Here is a 19,305-nt window from a genome sequence, read left to right on the forward strand (position 1 = left end):
TTCAGCTATTAAGACCGACCCCATTATTTTAGCCATAAAGAGCGACAAATTTGCTGCTGATAGGATGCTGCACTGGATAAATGGGTTAAATGCAGGGCTCTCCTATTGGAGACCAGGATTCAAGTCCAACTGTTGACAAATATAATTTTACAGTAGTGCACAACTACATTTCAGCTACCATTTAAAACTTCTATTTTGCTCAGTCTCCAGTCGCAGTTTGCTTAGGTTTAGGCAACAAAACTACTTGGTTAGGTTGAAACAAAACTTTGATATAAGCTATTTACACCCTGGGTGCAAATAGTGTTGTTGGCTACGGACAGCTGGGTGCTTTTTTCTTTCATGCTAGGCTATATACACCCAGGTGTAAATAGCCACATTGGCAAATATGCCACCATGGCTGCAAATAAGCACATTAGCTATTCCAAATCAGGTGCAAATAGCATCAGTTTAAATGGAGTGCCGAGCAGAGACAGACAGTCTACGTAATATGATCTTTATATCAATTAATATGCCGACAAATGTTGAGGCAGAACATTTTGTTCAAGAGAAACAATTTGGAAATAAGTTATGTTTATCTTTTATTAGTATTATGTGAATTATTCGAAATGTTTGGAGGACACGAGTTGGAAACAATCCAATGCAGCCACCACTGGAATTTAATTTACAAATGGTATAAAAAGCCTGCTAATAAAATTAGTGTAGCCTCATCTTTATGTGCGACTGTGCAGAAATACTGGTTGAATAGACATTCAAAAAACGACAATCAAAAACAAAAGTTGCGCAGCATTCAAATGTTGATATAGGATTTGAACCTGCACCAGACGCAGCATCATCAAGGCTCAAGCCTCTGTGGTAGCCATTCTCTTCTTACTGACATTTTGTTCTGATATTCTACGTTTTCTTTTCTCTTTGGTTTTAACTTCGCAAGACAGAAAAAAAAAAACAACTAAGTTGCCAGGCAACGGTAACACAGACATTCAACGGTGGGCACTGAAATAATGCACCGTCTATAATGCTGACAATATGACTGCGTAGCCATTGAAGGTAGAAACACTCAGAACTCTTTTGTGTTTTGTAATTTAAATAAAAAAAGGGTGGGTCCTACAGTTATGTGGGTTTTATTTCAATAAAGTTATTTTAAGGAAGTAAACGGTTAAAAAAAAATGACTGTCGGGGTAGTTCTAGTGCCAAGCAAATGGAAAGTGATGCAAAACAGAGGTCGGATCATTCTTGTCCTCAGCTCATCAGTTATTCTTTTCAGCGTCTTACCTGCCGCAGGCCTCATCCTGTGGTTGACGTCTCAGGAAAGAGAACTGCATAAATGAGAAAGACAGAGAGGGACAGGGCACGGATGAATAGCTTAATCAACCTGTCTATGTGGAGTAAAGACCAGGCATTTCTGTACATTTATTAAAAATAACAAGCAACGCTTACTAAAAATAAAGCCCCAGTGAAGTTTACTGTACAGTATTTGCCATTAAAAAAAAAAAAGCGGTGTTATGTTGTTCCTTTAATTAGTTGATTTACTCCGGACCATTATGTACCGAACATATAGTAAAGACAGAATACTTGTTTCGCAACCAAATTTCAGTTGAAGGAACAGAAAATTGCGTGTGCAGCAGAGAATGACTTAACCACAGTTATCGATTGGCTTTGTGAATTATAATGAAAACAAGTGTAATTACATTTTCCTTTAAGTAGCACAACAAATTAGGCTTGTGAGTTATTCTGGAAGCAAAAGAGGGGGGAAAAAAAAAGCAGTCTTACATTTAATGCGCTGGGAAGATTTTCTCAGGCTATTTCCTTGCTAAATGCATTAGCAGATGCTGCTGTGCCCATACAAGCCTGTGGACTAATATTCTTGTAAATGATTAGCTCCTTATTTAACCAACAGGGAGAAATGTGCTTTGGGTGGTTACAACAAAAATGAGTTGGGGATAAACATTTTTTTTTTCTGGGTGAGCTTTAATTTGACTCATTATCTTTTAAAACGTTATTGTAGGGCTTTATGGCAGTCAAATGAGATGATTAGCGACAATGATTATGAATGTCATGATTACAGTGGTCTCTCTGCCCAAAACTTCTCATTCGTGTTAATTCAGAGTCAATTTTCTGTGTGACTGTGGTTTGCTGATTTTTATGTAAAAGCAGAAATGGAAGCAAACAAGCCAGCTCCATATTTAGCTGCATTAAAAGGTCTTCATACACTGTAAAAAAATCACAGAGGAATTTAGTGGAGTCAAGCAATCTTTTCTTATTAACTTAAGACAAAATTTTAAGTAGAATATCTTGTATTTATTCTTAGATCTTATAACCATGAGTTCTTGACTTGAAATGACGAGTTGAATGAATCTGTTCAGAGTTAAATCAACTCATTAAATTAAGTTTTAAAAGAAACATGATCAGCATATTAGTTTAGTTAACTCATATCAGTTCAATGAACTTATTTACTCAATTTGATTAAACTTAAAATTATTAGCATTAATTTTCAGTGTACTTCAGAACTTAGAAACAGGAGTTCTTCTAACTTAAATTCTTTTGATCTGAAACACTGAGTTGAATGAATGAAATGTACTCAGTTCAATCAACTAAGTTTTTCAAGAAATCTGATCAGCATATTTTTTTAAAGAGACATGATCGTCATATTAGTTTAACTGACTTAACTCACTTCAGATAAGTTAACTTATTTATTCAAGTTAATTGAACTTAAAATGTCTAGGATTTATTTTCAAGGCTCTTCGGATCTTCTAACTTAAAATCCTTTGACTTGAAATGTTGTGTTGAATGGATCTGTGCAGAGTTCAATCAACTCATGTTAGTGGACTTATCAGGCTGAGAAAATGTCAAAGGAAATCAAATTATTTGTAATGTTTGTCGGCATGACTGAAGAGTAATTGGATCAACTTCATACCTTCAACTTATTGAACATGTTTTATCAAGTACAACTGAATTAATTTGACGTTTATTTGATTCGAAACACTGATTTGTTTTGCATTATTACAAAATAACTTCAGCTTTTCTTTTAAGGAAGCCTATACACTATTTTCTTTAGTTAAAACAAATAGTTTAATTTAACAGTGTGGACACTGGTGGAAACAGAATCATTTATTTGGACTTTTAGGGTCCTAAAATTTAAATGACAGGGTAACATAATTACCCCGGTGACGATATGCCTGGTGACTAGCCCCTTCAACCTGACTCCATCAACAGTGTGTTTTGCTAAGTTCCTTGTTATCTGGTTTCTCTCCATACACCCTGTTCATGCTAATGAATCCACAAATTAAATTGTAGAACAGAGGAATATTAGGGCGCCTGCCGTTTTGATGTGGTGGGGAATACTCAATTAGGCTGGATTTGGCCCCCGTAATTATTACATTATAGCTAAGATAAGTGTTCAATGGCAACAAATGCTTTGATGGACTCCATTCTGTAACAAAGGCAACGGGTGAGCAAAGACGAAAATGCCAGAACAGAAGAGCGAAGGGGTAAAAAAAAAAAAAAAAAAAGCAAGTGAGAAAGTGACAAGAAAGCTATCGCACGGGAGCCCCTGTCTGCAGCAGCCATATTTCATTACACAGCACCGAAGCTTAGGAGGCAATCAAGCATATTTAGCCATCCTCGTCTCGCCCCCCCCAAAGCAATTATTACTCCCCAGTTTTTTACTGTGCTTTGCCATGGGGAAAATGAACCGCAGTACTTATCAGCTCAATGCATACACAAGTGACTGGGGTGGAGGACATGTAGGTGCGCGTGTGTGTGTGAGTGTGTGTGAGCAAGGGCATGCTTTTGTTTACGTTTTGGGGAGGTGTCGGAGGGGAGCTGACCACCGGTGAGCAATAGGTTACCTTTTTCAATCCCATTAGCTCGGTAACATCAGCACATTTAGGTGCAGCAGGCGGAGCGAGCGGAGATACAGAGATAACCATAAACATGTCACAAAAAATGCATTGTTATTTGCATTCATATTGGAAAGAGCCAAATTGATGTGGGGTCAAACAGGGAAGGTGAGGGTTTATGACCTGTGCATAGCTCTGCTGTCAGCAGCTCTGATCTATCGGAGCGGCCAGCCTTGTCAGGCTTTACGCCTGATTATATTATCATGGCTGACGATCAATGCGAATGAATGATCGGCCATCCGCAAAGGGGAGTAGGATGAATAAAGCAGAATGCAAACAGTACATTTTGTACTAATACAGTGACTGGTAATGCATTTCCCATCCTGAAGTCATCTAGTTAAGTGATGCATTGCATGCCAGTCCAATACAAAGCACGCTCAAAATACTTTGGCTGTGTCTTGCTCTTTTATTCAGCCTGTGTGTTTTTTTTGAAATATTATCTAGCAGTAATAGAGTGAAGCGGCAGAACCGAGAAATAAAAAAAAAACAAACATACTTCACTATTCTGTGGGTTTTGAGCAGCTAATGTGCTCTCATTTGGGTGGCACAGCCGCCAACTGCAGCATTAGTCCCCATCTGGGGACTTGTGTTTTGGTGAAAGTGCTTCTCCATTTGTGAGACTCTTCAGTTCTGGGCATCCTCCCCAAGCCCATAACTCAACGTCCCTCTATCACTCCCATGCGACTGGCTGTCATAATCATCAGCATTATGCTACCTCAATGGGCCTGATTTACAAGTCTGGACATGGCACCAGCTCTGCGCCAAGGGGTAAACATGAGGCTGTTTGCTACCGCCAAGCCTATTTCTCCCTACTGCATTTAATGGGGAGGAGAGACCGATATTCAGAACAGAAAAGTAGCTTTTCACGTCTATGATTTGTTTACAAGACTGCAAATAAAACCCGTAAAAAGGTCTTTGGCATGGTTATGTTTTGTTTTTTTTTTCCCTTTTCGCAGGACGGTTTGATTTTTGGAGGGAGATCCGGTGAGGGTATTTTGTCTTCTTACTCCATTTTTAATTTATTTCTGCAATTTTTTTTTTATTTAATAAAAGAAAAGAAAAAAAAAGGATTAAATAGTTGCATTTTGCCACATGCAAACATGGCAATGGTGCTGTCTGTCCATCACAATCAACTCGTAATGTATCAATTTTAAGAAACACAGGAACTTTATGGAAGTATATAAGAAAATAACCCTTTGGATAAGGAAAGATTTCCCCCAAAATACCCTTTTAATGGGGAAACCTCAGGAAGAGCCACAAGATGACTGACAGAGTGCCTAAACTCAATCAGGAAAAAGTGTGTAACACTCTGAATTACGAACCATGGCTAAAATAAACTCAGTCAATAAATAGCACCATCTATTATGCATAACTGCATCGGATAGGATAGGTGGGTGCTTTTGACTGGGGTCCCTGAGGACCCCAGTGGATTGGTATGTTCAAAAAGCACTAATTAAAATAGAATCAGAGAACAATGATAGTCAATGAAGTCATTGGGAACATTGATTGTCAAAGTCATGAAAAATTCGAATGATAGACCAAAGCACCTGTGAAATAACAGTATACCTCCAGGGACGTGCTGGTACTACAGTGGGTAGGATTCAATCTCTATCAACATCATAATTTAAGTTCAGTATTACATAGTGTGCCTTGTTTGCCACCGTTTGTTTTATTTATCGCCACCATTTTGTGACTGATTGTATAAATTTAAATTTCAAATCAAGGATAACTGAAAAGTATTGTTCCATTAAAACATTATGTTTTAAATTGAGGTACACTGTCTTAAATTTGTCTCATTTAAACCAAATATGTGTTATTTTGATTCATTGGGATTAAAGATTTATTGGTTTCAAAAATCATTACAAAATTACCTCATGTTGTCTTCAAATTCAGGTTTTTTGATGTAAAACATTTTTACAGTGGTCCCTAATAACTTCATTTCAGTCCCTTTTTCTTATATTTTTTTCACATATAAAGAGCTCTTGAATGTAGTTGACATTTAAAAATAACATGTAACATTCATGGAACATAATTAGACTGTATGAGGTGATATTGTATTCCCTCTCCATATGCAGCAGCTAGACAGTGTCACGTCGCTTTAGATATTGAAATTGTGTCTTTCACAGAGCACTGATGTGTCTTATTATATGTATTTGGACTTTGATCACACTTTCTTCACCTTGAGGCGGCGCCTGGCCCTTTCCTTAACCCTCTCACCCATTCCATAATATTATATTAGCCCATATTCATCCACATATTGCGCCTGCTAAGTGATAGGCCACATAAATCAGTTTTTATATATACACACACACAATAACAGTTATATGCGGCTTCCAAACCGCTTGCTGATAGCTGCCATTTCTTATCACTCCGGTTGAATATAGCACTGGTATGAAGGCACTTTTGCTTGCTGTCTAAATGGAGGAGACTGAGCGAGAGGGAATGCATTTTTTGTTCAAATTACTTAAGCTGGCTGCAAAGCTCTTTGTAAAGCCTCATGGTTATGAAAATTCACTGAAAAGAAGGAAATCTTGTACACTGGGAAAACAGTCTTGATGACAGAGAATCACCTATATATTACTGTCTCTCGGCCTTTTGTGCAAAGGCACTGGGATATCTGGGAATATATGTATTTTATTTTGCATGTTCAATCACCTAATGCTAGTAAATGTAATCAGGAAGCACATATAGTGGAATCAACTAATCTTTTCTCATTAAAGCTACTACAAGGAGTTTTTAACTGGTTATGAAACAGTTTTAATTACATTCCTGATGCCGCTATATGAGGTCCATAAGTTAACAAGACCATCCATGAGAAGACTGGTTATTTCTATATAGTTATTTTTCTTATTTTTGTCAGATAGCGGGTCAGATTTTACTTAAAATCAGATGAGACAAGCCTGTGTTTGCATTTTTTCAGGAACAGTTACATGTTAGTATAAAGAGGAGATTTTAATTTGGTCAGTTTTATTTTTTATATTAAATTTTATGATTATTATGATGGACATACTACTGTTTCTGTCCACAGGGGACTCCAAAATCAACGCAAAGTTCCTGGTAGTAGCTTTAACTTAATATAAATATATAAAAGTTTAATTTGTTCAAGTTAATTAAACAAACTTTTCTATATTCATGAAACCTCAAAACTTATAAATGAGTTCTTCTAGCTTAAAGTCTTTTAAGTTAAAATGGTTGAATGAATGTACTGCGTGGCGTTCAATCAACTCATTAAATTAAGTTTCTAAAGAAACATGATCAGCATCTTAGCAGACTTCCCAGCATGCATTGTGAAATGAAGAACTGATTCTTAAAGTTGAGAAATTCTGTAATGTTTGTCAGTGTGACTGAAAAGACGGAAGAGTAGTTGGTTTAATATCTTAAGCTTATTGAACGTGTTTTCTCAAGTACGACTGAATTAATATCACGTTTATTTGACTTGTCTTTTCAAATCGAGTCAACCTTAAATTTTAAGGCAATATTTATTTGAACTTTCTAAAATTAAAACACATTTTTTTCAACGCATGCAATGGTAATAATATCTGTAAAGCAACATCCAGTTTTAATGCGATCACTCCATCACAGTGCGCTCCCAGCTTCTTTTACTTTATATTTCTGCCTCTTTCAAGAAGTGGTGAGTGTAATTCTGCCATCTGCGGCATTAATTTGAAACGCCTAATACATAAGCTAATCAAGCATGTTTATTTTTCCTCTTGTGGAGTTGTGGGCTTTAAAATTTGCGAGGAAATGTGTACCCCGTAGTTAATGAACTGAGCTGAAATGAGCTCTCATATAACTGTGAAAGTGAAATCACCGCAAACACCGAGCCCATATCCTCCATCTCCATCTCTTACTGCTCATAAAGGTTCCAGCAAAGAGGGAGATTGTTCTCCAAATGGCATCAAGTTATAGGTGTTACGATAGCAGGGGAGGAGGGCCCGTCGGCGGACGGCGTGATGTCGTGAGACCGCTTGATAGACAACGGCACAGCAGGAAGAAAGAAGAGAGGAAGTGCGATTCAGGACTACAGAGCCAAGAGACACTTTCTCTTTCACTCTCTTTGCTCCCAACTGCTCCCAGTGCCAGAGACACGGGCCGCTGCACAGACAGATGGCGAGGAGGTGTGTGTGTGTGTGTGTGTGTGTGTGTGTGTGTGTGTGTGTGTGTGTGTGTGACGCGGGGTACGTGTGTGGTGGGTGGTGACGCCATTCGGCTTTGTACAAGTGTAAGAGATGGAGAGATATAAGAGGTAAAAATGAAGGAGGGAGGAACACTGCAGAGGTGTTTGACTTTATCACGCAGGCTTTAATCCATGTGCTCTTTCTTTAAAAAAAACTGTTGTCGAAGCAGCGATCAAAGTCCATTTGCGCTGTCACTTTGCGCTCACCCGTCATACTGTGCAGGGTAGACATTGCAAGTAAGGCACCTCTCCTGATGACAAGAGGCACACCTACAAGAGGAGCTGTGGGTGTGAGGAGGAACAGGGTGCAAAGATTGTGTATTGACAGACTGCCATCTACTGGATTTTACTATAATTTCAATACATACTGTTGTTATTATCATGACTCCTCTTACATGCAGTACATGCATACATGTATTTTCCTATAACTTCATGCACACTAAAGCTTCACAGACAGAAACAACACATTTATTCTGACTGTTTGCCTTATTTCCCCTTTCTCTGTGTATTTTTTCTCAACCTTCTTGAGTCAAGAACCCGCAGAATAATTAGGTTGATGTTCATGATCGTGCCCCCATCTATCCAAGACTTTCAGGAATTACTGTATAACATATGAAAGCTACCAAACACACATTATATCAGAAGCATGGGTGATGTAATGTAAAAAAAAACACACCTCAGTCACAAATATAACCATCATTTCCCATCATGCATGCTGAGTAGTTTGTTAAGTTTGTTATTCTGTGTTACAAAATGCAAATGTTATGTTAAAGTTAAAATTGTCTTTAAGGGGCTGCTCTCATTTCATGTCGCTTGCCACAATATTATTTTTTAATTTATTTTCCACAGTCATTTGGCGACCCCCAGAAATGACCTCGCAACCCCCTTGGGGTGGAGAACCTGTGATTTAGAGGACAGGCTTGTACTCTGACAGAGGCCGTCACGGTTAAAATTAGTGTGTATTCTTAAAACCAGCTATAAAAAATTAAGAATTTAATTCCACAATCTTACATGAATAAACATTTAATAAGCTGAATTTGCGAACTAAAAACATGTACAGAAGAATGTAAGTGAGGTAAATTTCTACAACCTGTACAGTTTTTTAAAGAAAATGATTAAGGAAGTTCATAAACCAGAAACTGTTGATAAAGACTTAAGTATTTATTTAATGTTTACATGTAAATCTATGTGGCTAAAGCAAATCAAAACGAGTGGAAGCCAATCACTGTATTGATGGGAGCTGAATCACCTCGGATGGAGACTCCTGCAGAGCAAATGGTGATACACAGCACCATCTTGTGGTTGCATCACGCTGGATAAAGGTTGACACAACACCATCACCACCATTTCACTGAAAACAGCCGCATATATACATGATGATGATTCAGTTTGAAGTTCAAGCTGCTGAAGTAGCATTTCCCTAAAGTTTGATACGAAAGGAGATGTTTATTAATGTTTCTCTTTTGGAGACTGTAATCGGATTAAAAATGTTTTTTTAATTGAATGGATCATAACACTCGTGGACATTTACCATAAATGCATGCACTATGATAAGGAATGAGGAACAATAAAGTTAATCACGTCTATATGCTCTTTTTGCACCATTAGTTCTTTGGTGTTTATTTTTCCGTACCTGCTTGTATTTGTGTGCTCGCACAGTAAGATCTTTCAGCGGATTTTCAAAAGGCACCAGAACCTTTACTTGTCACGCGACTAATGAGCAGCCGGTGTGCAGTTAGCGGTCATGAAATATGCACCAGACTTAAACACCTCACCCATAGTGCCTTGAGTTAAATCCATGCATTTCATTAAACACACACGGTGGCTCGGCTCGGCTCTGCCGCAAAATTACTCCTCCTTTGCAGGGGAAATAAAATTAATTTTCTATGCTTGTTTCCTCATAATCACAACAGCAATGTACTGTTAAAGAATTAGCACTTTTATTACAACAAATTAGGGAGGGTTATAAATTTGTGGCTCTGAACAACCCCACAGTGTAGAAATAAGTCCTGTATTTAAGTAAGTAATTTGAAGGTTATCAGAAGTTGTCACTAATCAGTTAATATTGTCCCTTTTTTTGTGTGTTTTCCTGATGTACTACGGCCAGTACTTCAATCTCTAATCCTGTCTGTTTGTGGCTTAGTAGAGATTCACCCTGGGAAACCCCTAGCTGCTATCTGACATGAAACAGATTTGATCCATTTTCCCGAGCATATCTGTCTTTTTCAGACAGGCGGTTTTCAAAAGAAATATGTCAGCACTCTGGGGATTATGCTTTTTTTTCTTTTTCTTTTTTTTTTTTGCTAATCACCAAAAGACACAACCTGCCCGACATTTCTTTGGTTCGACAATGCAGCGCACCAAGCTAAGTCCTTTCCATTTAGATGCTTATTTTGATCTTCTTTTCTTCTCATTGTGTCGGTACAATCAGATGCATTAACCATTAACTTCATGCTTGGCTGAGTTACATGATTATCTCATGTGAATGAAAAGTGATTTAGCAGGAAAAAAAAAAGCAGAAGATGGACTAATTTCACAACCTTGTTCTACTGATGTTGAGCGAATAGACTCGTCGTCATTCATCCAGATTTGCTCTTCTAAGAGTGAGCATGAGGAGCTGGCATGGTTTACTGTGCTGGGGGATGAACCATCTATCAAAGCGTCCTCGAGGTGAATATTCGGGTAAACATTTTCTCTCTCAGTTGTGCCACACAGCGTTCATGGAGGAATTTCTACTCAACACAACAACATTTTTGTTTTTGCTCATATTTTCAGTTGAAGTAAAAAATCTAAGACTACTTCTGTGCAAACAAAAGGTTTCTATCTCTCAAATTTTGTTAAAAAAAAAAAAGCTTTTCTGCTTTGCCAAGATAATCCATGCATCTGCCAGGTGTGGCTGATTTAAGATAGCGGGCAGGATTATTGCACAGGTGTGCCTTAGACTGGACACAATTAAAATTAGATTAAAAATTAAAAAACGTGCAGTTTTATCTTGATTAAAAAAAAAAAGAAAAAAAAAGAAGGATCACCCTACTTTGCCTCCTGGCTCACCCTGATATTCTTACACTAACCCTCATCAATCACTCCTCATGCCTAAACCTAACCAAACTAACCTACAGAGGCAATGAATACTAACCAATCAGAGGCTGAGCAGGGCTGGTCATGACTTTGCCCTCCAGGGGAAAACAATGGTTTCTGCAGCCTTGTGTGAAATGTGCCTAATAAGTGTCTGTTTTTCTAGATAAAACTGCACATTTTAGAGTGACTTTTTGTTGCGCCCAGTCCCAGGAACACCTGTGCAATAATCATGAAGTTTAATCAAAATCTCCAAATGTCACACCTGTCAGGAGGACGGATTATCTTGGCAAAGGAGAGGTGCTCTAAGATTTTAACAAATTTGTGACCAAAATTTGTGAGGAATACACTTTTTGTCTGTATAGAGAGCTTATATCTTTTACTTCAAGTCATGAAAAATGGATCAAAAACAAAAGTGTTGCATAAATGTTTTTGTTGAGTGAATAATATAATGCGTAAAGGTTTCTGAACAGTATTTACTGTAGTACACACATGCTTTGAGGGCTTTCTTACCCTGACTCAGGCCTCACAGGCAATTCTGTGCCGTGTGCGTGTCTCTGTGTGTGTTTTTGCTAACCGGCTGTTGTTGAATGCACTCAAGTGTAAGCACCCAACATGTGGGATGAGTGTGATGGATTCCTGGTATCGTTGGTAGTTATTTGTGGCGTGCCTATAACCACAATTCCCCAGCCACAGCTTATTGCAGGGTGAAGCTGAGCGAGATATACTCTGAGGCTGGCATAAAGCCACTGGACTTTGTAATAATTCATCGGCCAAAAAGCCTTCCATGTACTCACCGTGCAATATTTATACCCCGCTGAATGTATTTTCTCAGCTACATCATCGCACAGGCCCAGAGCAGGGATTTTCTCTTCTGAGAACAGGTTTTAGTATTTCAGACCTTAGTTAAATCTGGGAAACAATTCTATGAATTTGTCCCAAGATAACATCCCGTCTGCTTAGAATGATGTATGTGGCTCCAGTGCCAATGTCTATTTTTAAATATATATTCTGTAATGTATTTAATGCTTTAATCTAATCCCGTATCTACATTTTCAACTATCTGATGTATTCATCTGACAGAGATGTACATTACAGAGATGGTAATTACATGATTATAATAACGCTGACAACAATAATTCTTATCAAAGATGACTTTAATGTAAAATCTATAATGATGGACATTAGCTCACCCTACAAATTAGCTTTTTACGTGTCTTTTTTTCCACAGTCCAATCCAGTCTGAACTCTCAGTAGAGTTTGTGTCTGCTGTTTGCCTGGTTTATTCTTGGATTAGACCTTTTTCTGTCTTTGTCTCCCTCCCCTTTGTTTGCGTTGTTTCATTACAAATTTATTTCCTCTTTTGTCAGAGACGTTTCACATAAAATTTACATGCCAGTTTAAAAGAAAACTTTCACAGTGCGCGGGAGAGCTGGTGGGGACGAGAAGAAATAAAGTTTTTTGATAATGACGGTGCTCTCTTAAAGATGCAGGCCTTTAATTTAGTGCAAATGCAAAACGCCACAATGACATGTACAGATTACGTAAAGTAGTCAAAAAAGTGCTAAAACACTAATTAACGTAATTCAAAGTTTTTAGAAATGAAAATTGAAGGACATTTGATTCGGTTTTGCAAAATTTTACAATAGTGGTAAAAAAGTTAATATTAAATATGGTGGTCAAAAGGGCTCTTATGTTGGGGCTCCTCTTATTATTTCCAGGCTCCCTCAAACTCACCGAAACTCACCAATTTTGCTGATGATACGCAACTTTGAACTTTCTTGTCGTCAGTTTCAAATAGTGACATATGTGTAATGTAATGTAGTGTAGTGTAATGTAGTCGGTCGGATCATTGCAAATTAGCTTAGGTGAAAAAAGTACTGTGGGGTGTGGCAGTGGTTTATGCAACATACTTGTCTTGATACAAATGATTAAACAAATTATTAATTAAAATGAATATACTAAAACTAACACAGCACGCTACAAAACCTTGGCTTTGGTTTCAAACATTTTGTCAACACATTTTGCAGGTCTGACAGTGTCATTAATTTATTTTTTAATATTAATTGTTTTTTGGGTTTTTTTTTTTGTAAAATACAGGTGCAAGGAAAAAAATGTAGCAAATTAAAAGATTCTTTCCAAATATTTTAAGTTAAATACATGCTTTTGACATCCGCAAAATTAAAATCACTGTCTTTCAGTGCCCTGCTAAAAATCAAAGACGAGATCTCAATTAAAAACAAAGACTTTGGTTTGTTTTGAAAAAAGAGGCTCTTCCACAATGTGGTTTTTCAATGAAAACGCTGTTCCAGTTTGTTCCAAAAGCTGCTTTTCTCATATTAAAAGCTTAAAGTGAAGAGAAACATGCTGCCGCTTATTTTGCAATTAAGCTCTTTTTTTTTCTGTAGAATTAATGAGATAAAGTCATTACCGAATGAGCTAACACGAATTTGAAGTTTTTAATGTGGAAAAACCTTGTCGGAGGAAAACAGCTGCCCTGTGGACTGTGAGGTTTGTTGAATCTGAAAGAACCAACTACTCACCAAGAAATGAGGCTCCTCTCTTGGTTCATGCAGGTGCCAACATGCTGCCCGATGCTGCAGTATTACCTCGCCGACACACCACTGATACTAATGCCCCCTTTGCCCCCACCTAGGAGAAGAGAAAAAGTCAGCGGGATAAGGTTTTATATCTCAAACAAGTAAACAGAAAGCTTGGTTTAAAAAAAAAAATACATACGTTAAGAACACAAACTGTTCTGTCCTGATAACAGCCCCCAAAATCAACTTGCATCAACACGGCGCCTGCCTGAGAGGCTTAGTCCATCATTTGAAAGCAAAAGAAATCAGTAGATGAAATGTATTTCTAATATTAGCATGTTTTTCATAGACTATTTTCAACAATGCACTTATTTATTTTTCTGTCGTGGAGAGCAGGCAAAAGGGATGCTTATGGGAGAGAGTACAAACAAATGTGTCAGATTTGATACGTGCTTTTTCTTTTTATTGTGGCGCAGTGTGTCTCTCAAGCAACCAGCCTGCATGTCAGCTTTTGATATTTCCCACAATTTGACAAAAGACACTCGAGAGTGATTATGAGAAGAGCTAAGATGTAAAAATGTAACTCAGCACTCCTCAGACTCGCTCCACTTTCATATTTCTGTTGTTTGGCAAATTTGACTCTAGTTCCAACGATTTGTCAGTGATAAGCAGGGTACACACACTGTAAACTTTAAAAAGTTAGTGTCTGAGCTGCCTGAAATCCTGAAATAAACCTAATAGTGTTGTACTTAAGAAAACATGTTCAGGAAGCTTAAGATATTAAGTTGAAACAACTTTAAGTGCAAGGGAGTAGGGACTGAATTAAATATGTCGTCTCAGGAGCAACTGTCCTGAATTCTACTTTCGACTGACCCAAACGTAACAACCATTGTCCCGAACTGAAGTTCCTCTGTTTTAATTATTCTTTTAGTCACTGTTTTAGTTAATCTTTCTTATTTATTTCTAACTGTTTGAACTGTAAATGCAGCACTGCAGTGTAAATCCAAACCTGCTTCTGACCACTGCACAGTGATGAAAATTTTACCTTTACCTAAACATTTATTTTTTATTAAAAAAAAAAGAAAAAAAGATGGTGTTCAAATTTTTCAAAATTGCTATTTTTTACTACTTTACTGTCCCCAGGACAACGGAACATCGTTACTTATGAGTGCTACTCAGGAGATGCTTTACTGTCAAACAATGCATGCTGGGAAGTCTGCTAATATGCTGATCATGTCACTTTAGAGACTTTAGAGACAACATTCATTCAGCTCATCACTTCAAGTCAAAAGACATCAAGCTAGAAGAACTTTTTATAACAAATTTTAAGTTTAATTAACTTGATTAAATAAAGCTTTTATAAATATATTAGGTCAGTGAGAACGGATTAGTGGAAATTCCTGCATTCCTGTTTTTTCACAGTGTCACTGCAAATCTGAACATGACAAAGAACCAGTTTAACATTTGTTTGCAATAAAAAAATAAATAAATAAATAAATATGGTGGTGCTGCCCTTGAACTCCTGGATCAACAATAATCATCCAAGGTCAATCTAAAAGACTCCACTCTGCATCTCGGCGGCACCCTGTTAGTATTATTAGAAAAATATCCTCAGAGTTTTTCAACTCACCAGGCTGTATATTTGCATAGAATTAACCTCTCAAAAGACATATTAAAAACGGGCCTAAATCTGACATGCCTTTGAAATAGCTTATGTGCATTTGCATAACGTTTGCCTCCTGTGCAGGTGATAAAGCGGTATTAAGCTTGGATTACAGTATTTGATTTTGTTTGTGTGTGCGTCTGTGTGTGAGTGTGTGTGTGTGTACAATGAATATATACTTAGCTGTGCACCTGAGTATGTGCAAACTGGAATCTGTTTTAGCTGTTTTGGCATGCCTCCCTACTGCCAGCAGGGCCAAAGAGAAGAACAGTGCTGTGCTACGCCTGACTGCCATGTTACTCATGTGACCTCATGAAAGTACAAGTCCCTTCAAGCGGTATAATAAATCATCACGGCCGGGGCTGGCCCACAACACATGCCTAGATGCGCACACACACACACACACACACACACACACATTTTTTTGCTGGCCATAACACAATATATCAAATGTAAGAAGTATGGAAACACAATCATAGCGGGAACATTGACCCTTCGAGGTAGAAGGATGGACCACTAGTCAGTTAGGTCATACCACACATCCCAATGGAAGTCTCACTCTTAAAGGGGTAGTCCGGATTATATGAAGTGGGTTTGTATGAGTTATTCATCCACCGTTAGTGTATTACCGACAGCAGATGGTGGTCGGCACGACCCCAGTTTGGAGAGAAAGAGATGCAAGCATGGAAGCTTATGGAAAGTATTTTTAGCCACTTCTAAAAAGAGTCCACAAAAAATAAATATCAGTTTAAGTGTACACTATATTTAGAATATTTTCACTGCTTTACATTGCCACCTTTTTTGACAAGAAATCACTGATATAAAAGTCAAATATCGCTCTCTCTAGAGCAACCAGACTCCATTGGAAAAATCAATAATTTTACCTTGCAGAACATTGGAGCTGCTGGTCTATTGCTGCCTTGATCAGTTAGTTAGTTTGTGTTTTTGTGTGACTTTGGTGAATCTGAACTAGCACAGATGTCACAAAATAACAGAAACAAACTAACTGATTGAAGCAGCAGTTGACCAGTGACTAACTTGTTCTGCAAGGTTAAATTACAAATTTTTCCAATGGAGTTTGGTTGGGTAAGAGAGAGCAATGTTCGGCCTATATACTGGCAGTTTTCCTGTTGGACAAAGTTATCCGACTGCAAAGTAAAGCTGTGAAAATGTTCCAAAATTAGTGCACATTTTAAGAAATATTGATATTTTTCAGGTTGACTTTATTTTAGGTGACTAAAATGTGTTTTGCTGCAGACGCTGTCCACAGCTGCACTGGGCGCGTGTCAACCGCAATCTACTGAAGCTAATACACTGACTATGATTAAGTACCTCACAGAACCTTACTTAAAATAATCTGAACTATCCCTTTAGTCCCATGGGTGGCCAGAATATACTTACACAATTTAGAGCTATCTTAAAAATCTAAAGCCATTATTCAACTGAGAAGTAATGCTTTATAGCTTGTGGCATTTCACCCTTTTTCCCCCAATTATAAATGGTCTTTGCTGTGAAAATACAGCATTTTTCACTGTTAATAGGTCACTTCTGATTTACTGTAAGCAGTTTTATGAAGTAGACTTTGGAAAGTTTTTTGGCTGCTGCTATTCTAAACCAGGTCACCTGCTACTGCTGCGAATTCTGCCTTATATAACACAACTCCATCTGACAGGTGTAGGGCACCTATGTAACCACTGTTCTCTACAACATGACTTAACAAGTGTGTTTAAGGCTTTCTGTCTAAGAAGACGCAGTGGATTCAATTCAAATTTAATGCCTTAATGGCTCTTGAACGGGGAATTCAAATGGCCTCCTATAGGCTGCATGATAGTGACAATTTTGCCGCTGTCATTTACAATTCTTCAGGCACAAAGTTAGTCTAACTGACTTGTCTATACTTAACTGTTTTTGTCCTGCCTTTCCACTGAAGTTACATTTGGCGCTGTCACCCTTAATTACGATCACTTTGCCGCCCGAGACGCCGACAAATTTTTTGCAAATTTTCACAGTAATTGCCACGAGGGACAGAGGGCATCATACGTGTGAAATGCTCTGAGCGAAAGGCATCATTGCCTCATAGTGTTTGCACACACCTGCTTAACACACCTGGGAATATATTTGCTGCTCCCGGTAAGAATAAGAAGTGGAGGCGAGGAGGGCTGTGTCCCAGTAACGAGACAGTGGAGCAGGCCTGCCATGATTTGATCTCAAAATAGCACGGGGCAAAACTTCCCTTGCAGGTGCATTTGATAAGTTCATCGGAAATCCTATGGACATGTAGAGGAATGTTCTGCTGTATGCTGGCCTCTGCCCAGGGACCAGTAACTTGCAGCAACACAAACGCTCCAATTACAGCTGCACCCGCAAGTCCTCTAGGGGAAACCACAGCACTACTCATTGATCTGAAAAACAGCACTGTGATAGAGGGTAACTCTGCTCTGGTTCCAGAGGACACGAACTGTACTTTTAATTATCTTAACTAGAACATTATTATGATGACGATAATGATGAGTTATTCCTCGAGGTGATTTATTTAAAGTTGCTGCGAGCAGCTCTGGAGAAGGAGACTTAATTGCTGAGTCACATTATCAGGTCGTCAAATGCAGACACTGGGTTTGTACAAACCCCGATTCCAAAGAACATGGGATGCTGCGCAAGACGTAAAATAAAAACAGAATGCAATTATTTGAAAATCCTTTTCGACCTGTACAGTTTTTTTGTAAATGTGCGCTCATTCTGAACTTGATGCTGAACTTGAATTTGACAGAGTCGTGTTTACCACTGTGTTTGGAACACTAAGGACACTAATTGTTGAAGTTTTGAAAGGGAAATTTTATCACAATCGTGTTTGATTTACAACAGTTGCTCAGCAGTCTGTGTTGTATTTTGTGCTTCATAATGCGCCACACATTTTCAGTGGGAGACAGATCTGGACTGCAGGCAGGTCGGTCTAGTACCAAAACTCTTCTTCTAGGAAGCCACGCTGTTATAACGTGGAGAAAGTGTCTTGGGATGATCTTTTGTACCTTTCAGCATTAATGACACCTTCAAAAATGTGACAGTTACCCATGATGCCATGGGCACTGACGTGCTCCGACACCAGCGCAGATGGCTTTTGAACTTAGCGCTGGTAACACCCTGGATGATCCTTTTCCTCCTAAGTCCCAAGGACACCTTGTCCATGACTTCCAGACCCAATCTGAAATGTGAACTCATCAGACCAGACCACATTTTCCAACTCTGCATCAGTCCATCTCAGATGAGCTCAGGCACAGAGAAGTTGGTGACATTTCTAGACACCGTTGGTGTCTGATAAAGGTTGAAAGTAATTAGCAAAATCACTGCATTCTGTTTTTAATTACATTTTACTGTGTCCCAACTTCATTGGAATCAGGATTTGTGTTTGACGAAACGGGAATGAAACTCTAAAATGAACTATCTTAGTCCAGAGTTGCTTGTAGCAGCTTTAATTTCAGACATGTTAATTCACCGAGGTATTGTTGTGCTGCTACTTCATATGTGATGATACAGAAGGCAAACGGTATCACTCCACTCTATTGACAGTATTATTCAGTGTGTTTATTTGGGTCAACTGCTGTAACCATCTTCATGCTGGCTTTTCTCAGGAAGCCTCCCGTTGTCGTCCCCGCGTGTTTGCATGTGTACTCAGGCCTCCACTATGTGCTAAAAGCACCTGTCAGTAGTCTATCAAAATGCTGTGAGACGTGCGAATGGATGTGTCATCTTAATGTGAAAACAGATCTCTCTTACAAACAGCAGAGCAGCAGCAGCAGCAGCAGCAGCAGTAGAGATCCCTGTACTCCAGAGGGCACCATTAGCATGCTTTATGTGTGTCATTATGCTGTAGTGAGCAAAAGCAGATATATTTCAAGCAATTAAGCATCAGTCCAGTGCAGAAGCCAAATAACAGCATCACTGGTGCTGATCTGTAAA

The 19,305-nt window shown here is 38.4% G+C and overlaps 1 long non-coding RNA gene across 1 annotated transcript in view; it reads right to left on the bottom strand.

Annotated features, from left to right (window-relative positions):
• Positions 1-1,174: 1,174 nt before the first annotated feature.
• The window catches only part of LOC146305594 (uncharacterized), a 217,652-nt gene continuing 199,521 nt past the window's right edge, over positions 1,175-19,305 (bottom strand). The window contains exons 6-7 of the long non-coding RNA XR_014769133.1: positions 13,692-13,800; positions 1,175-1,313 (exon numbers count right to left, since the gene is read on the bottom strand). This is a non-coding gene — a long non-coding RNA (uncharacterized LOC146305594). The remainder of the gene's footprint in view (positions 1,314-13,691; positions 13,801-19,305) is intronic.

The sequence above is a fragment of the Lutjanus erythropterus genome, chromosome 23 (genome assembly GCF_056507025.1).
Source record: "Lutjanus erythropterus isolate fLutEry1 chromosome 23, fLutEry1.hap2, whole genome shotgun sequence".
Classification (NCBI taxonomy): Eukaryota; Metazoa; Chordata; class Actinopteri; order Lutjaniformes; family Lutjanidae; genus Lutjanus; species Lutjanus erythropterus.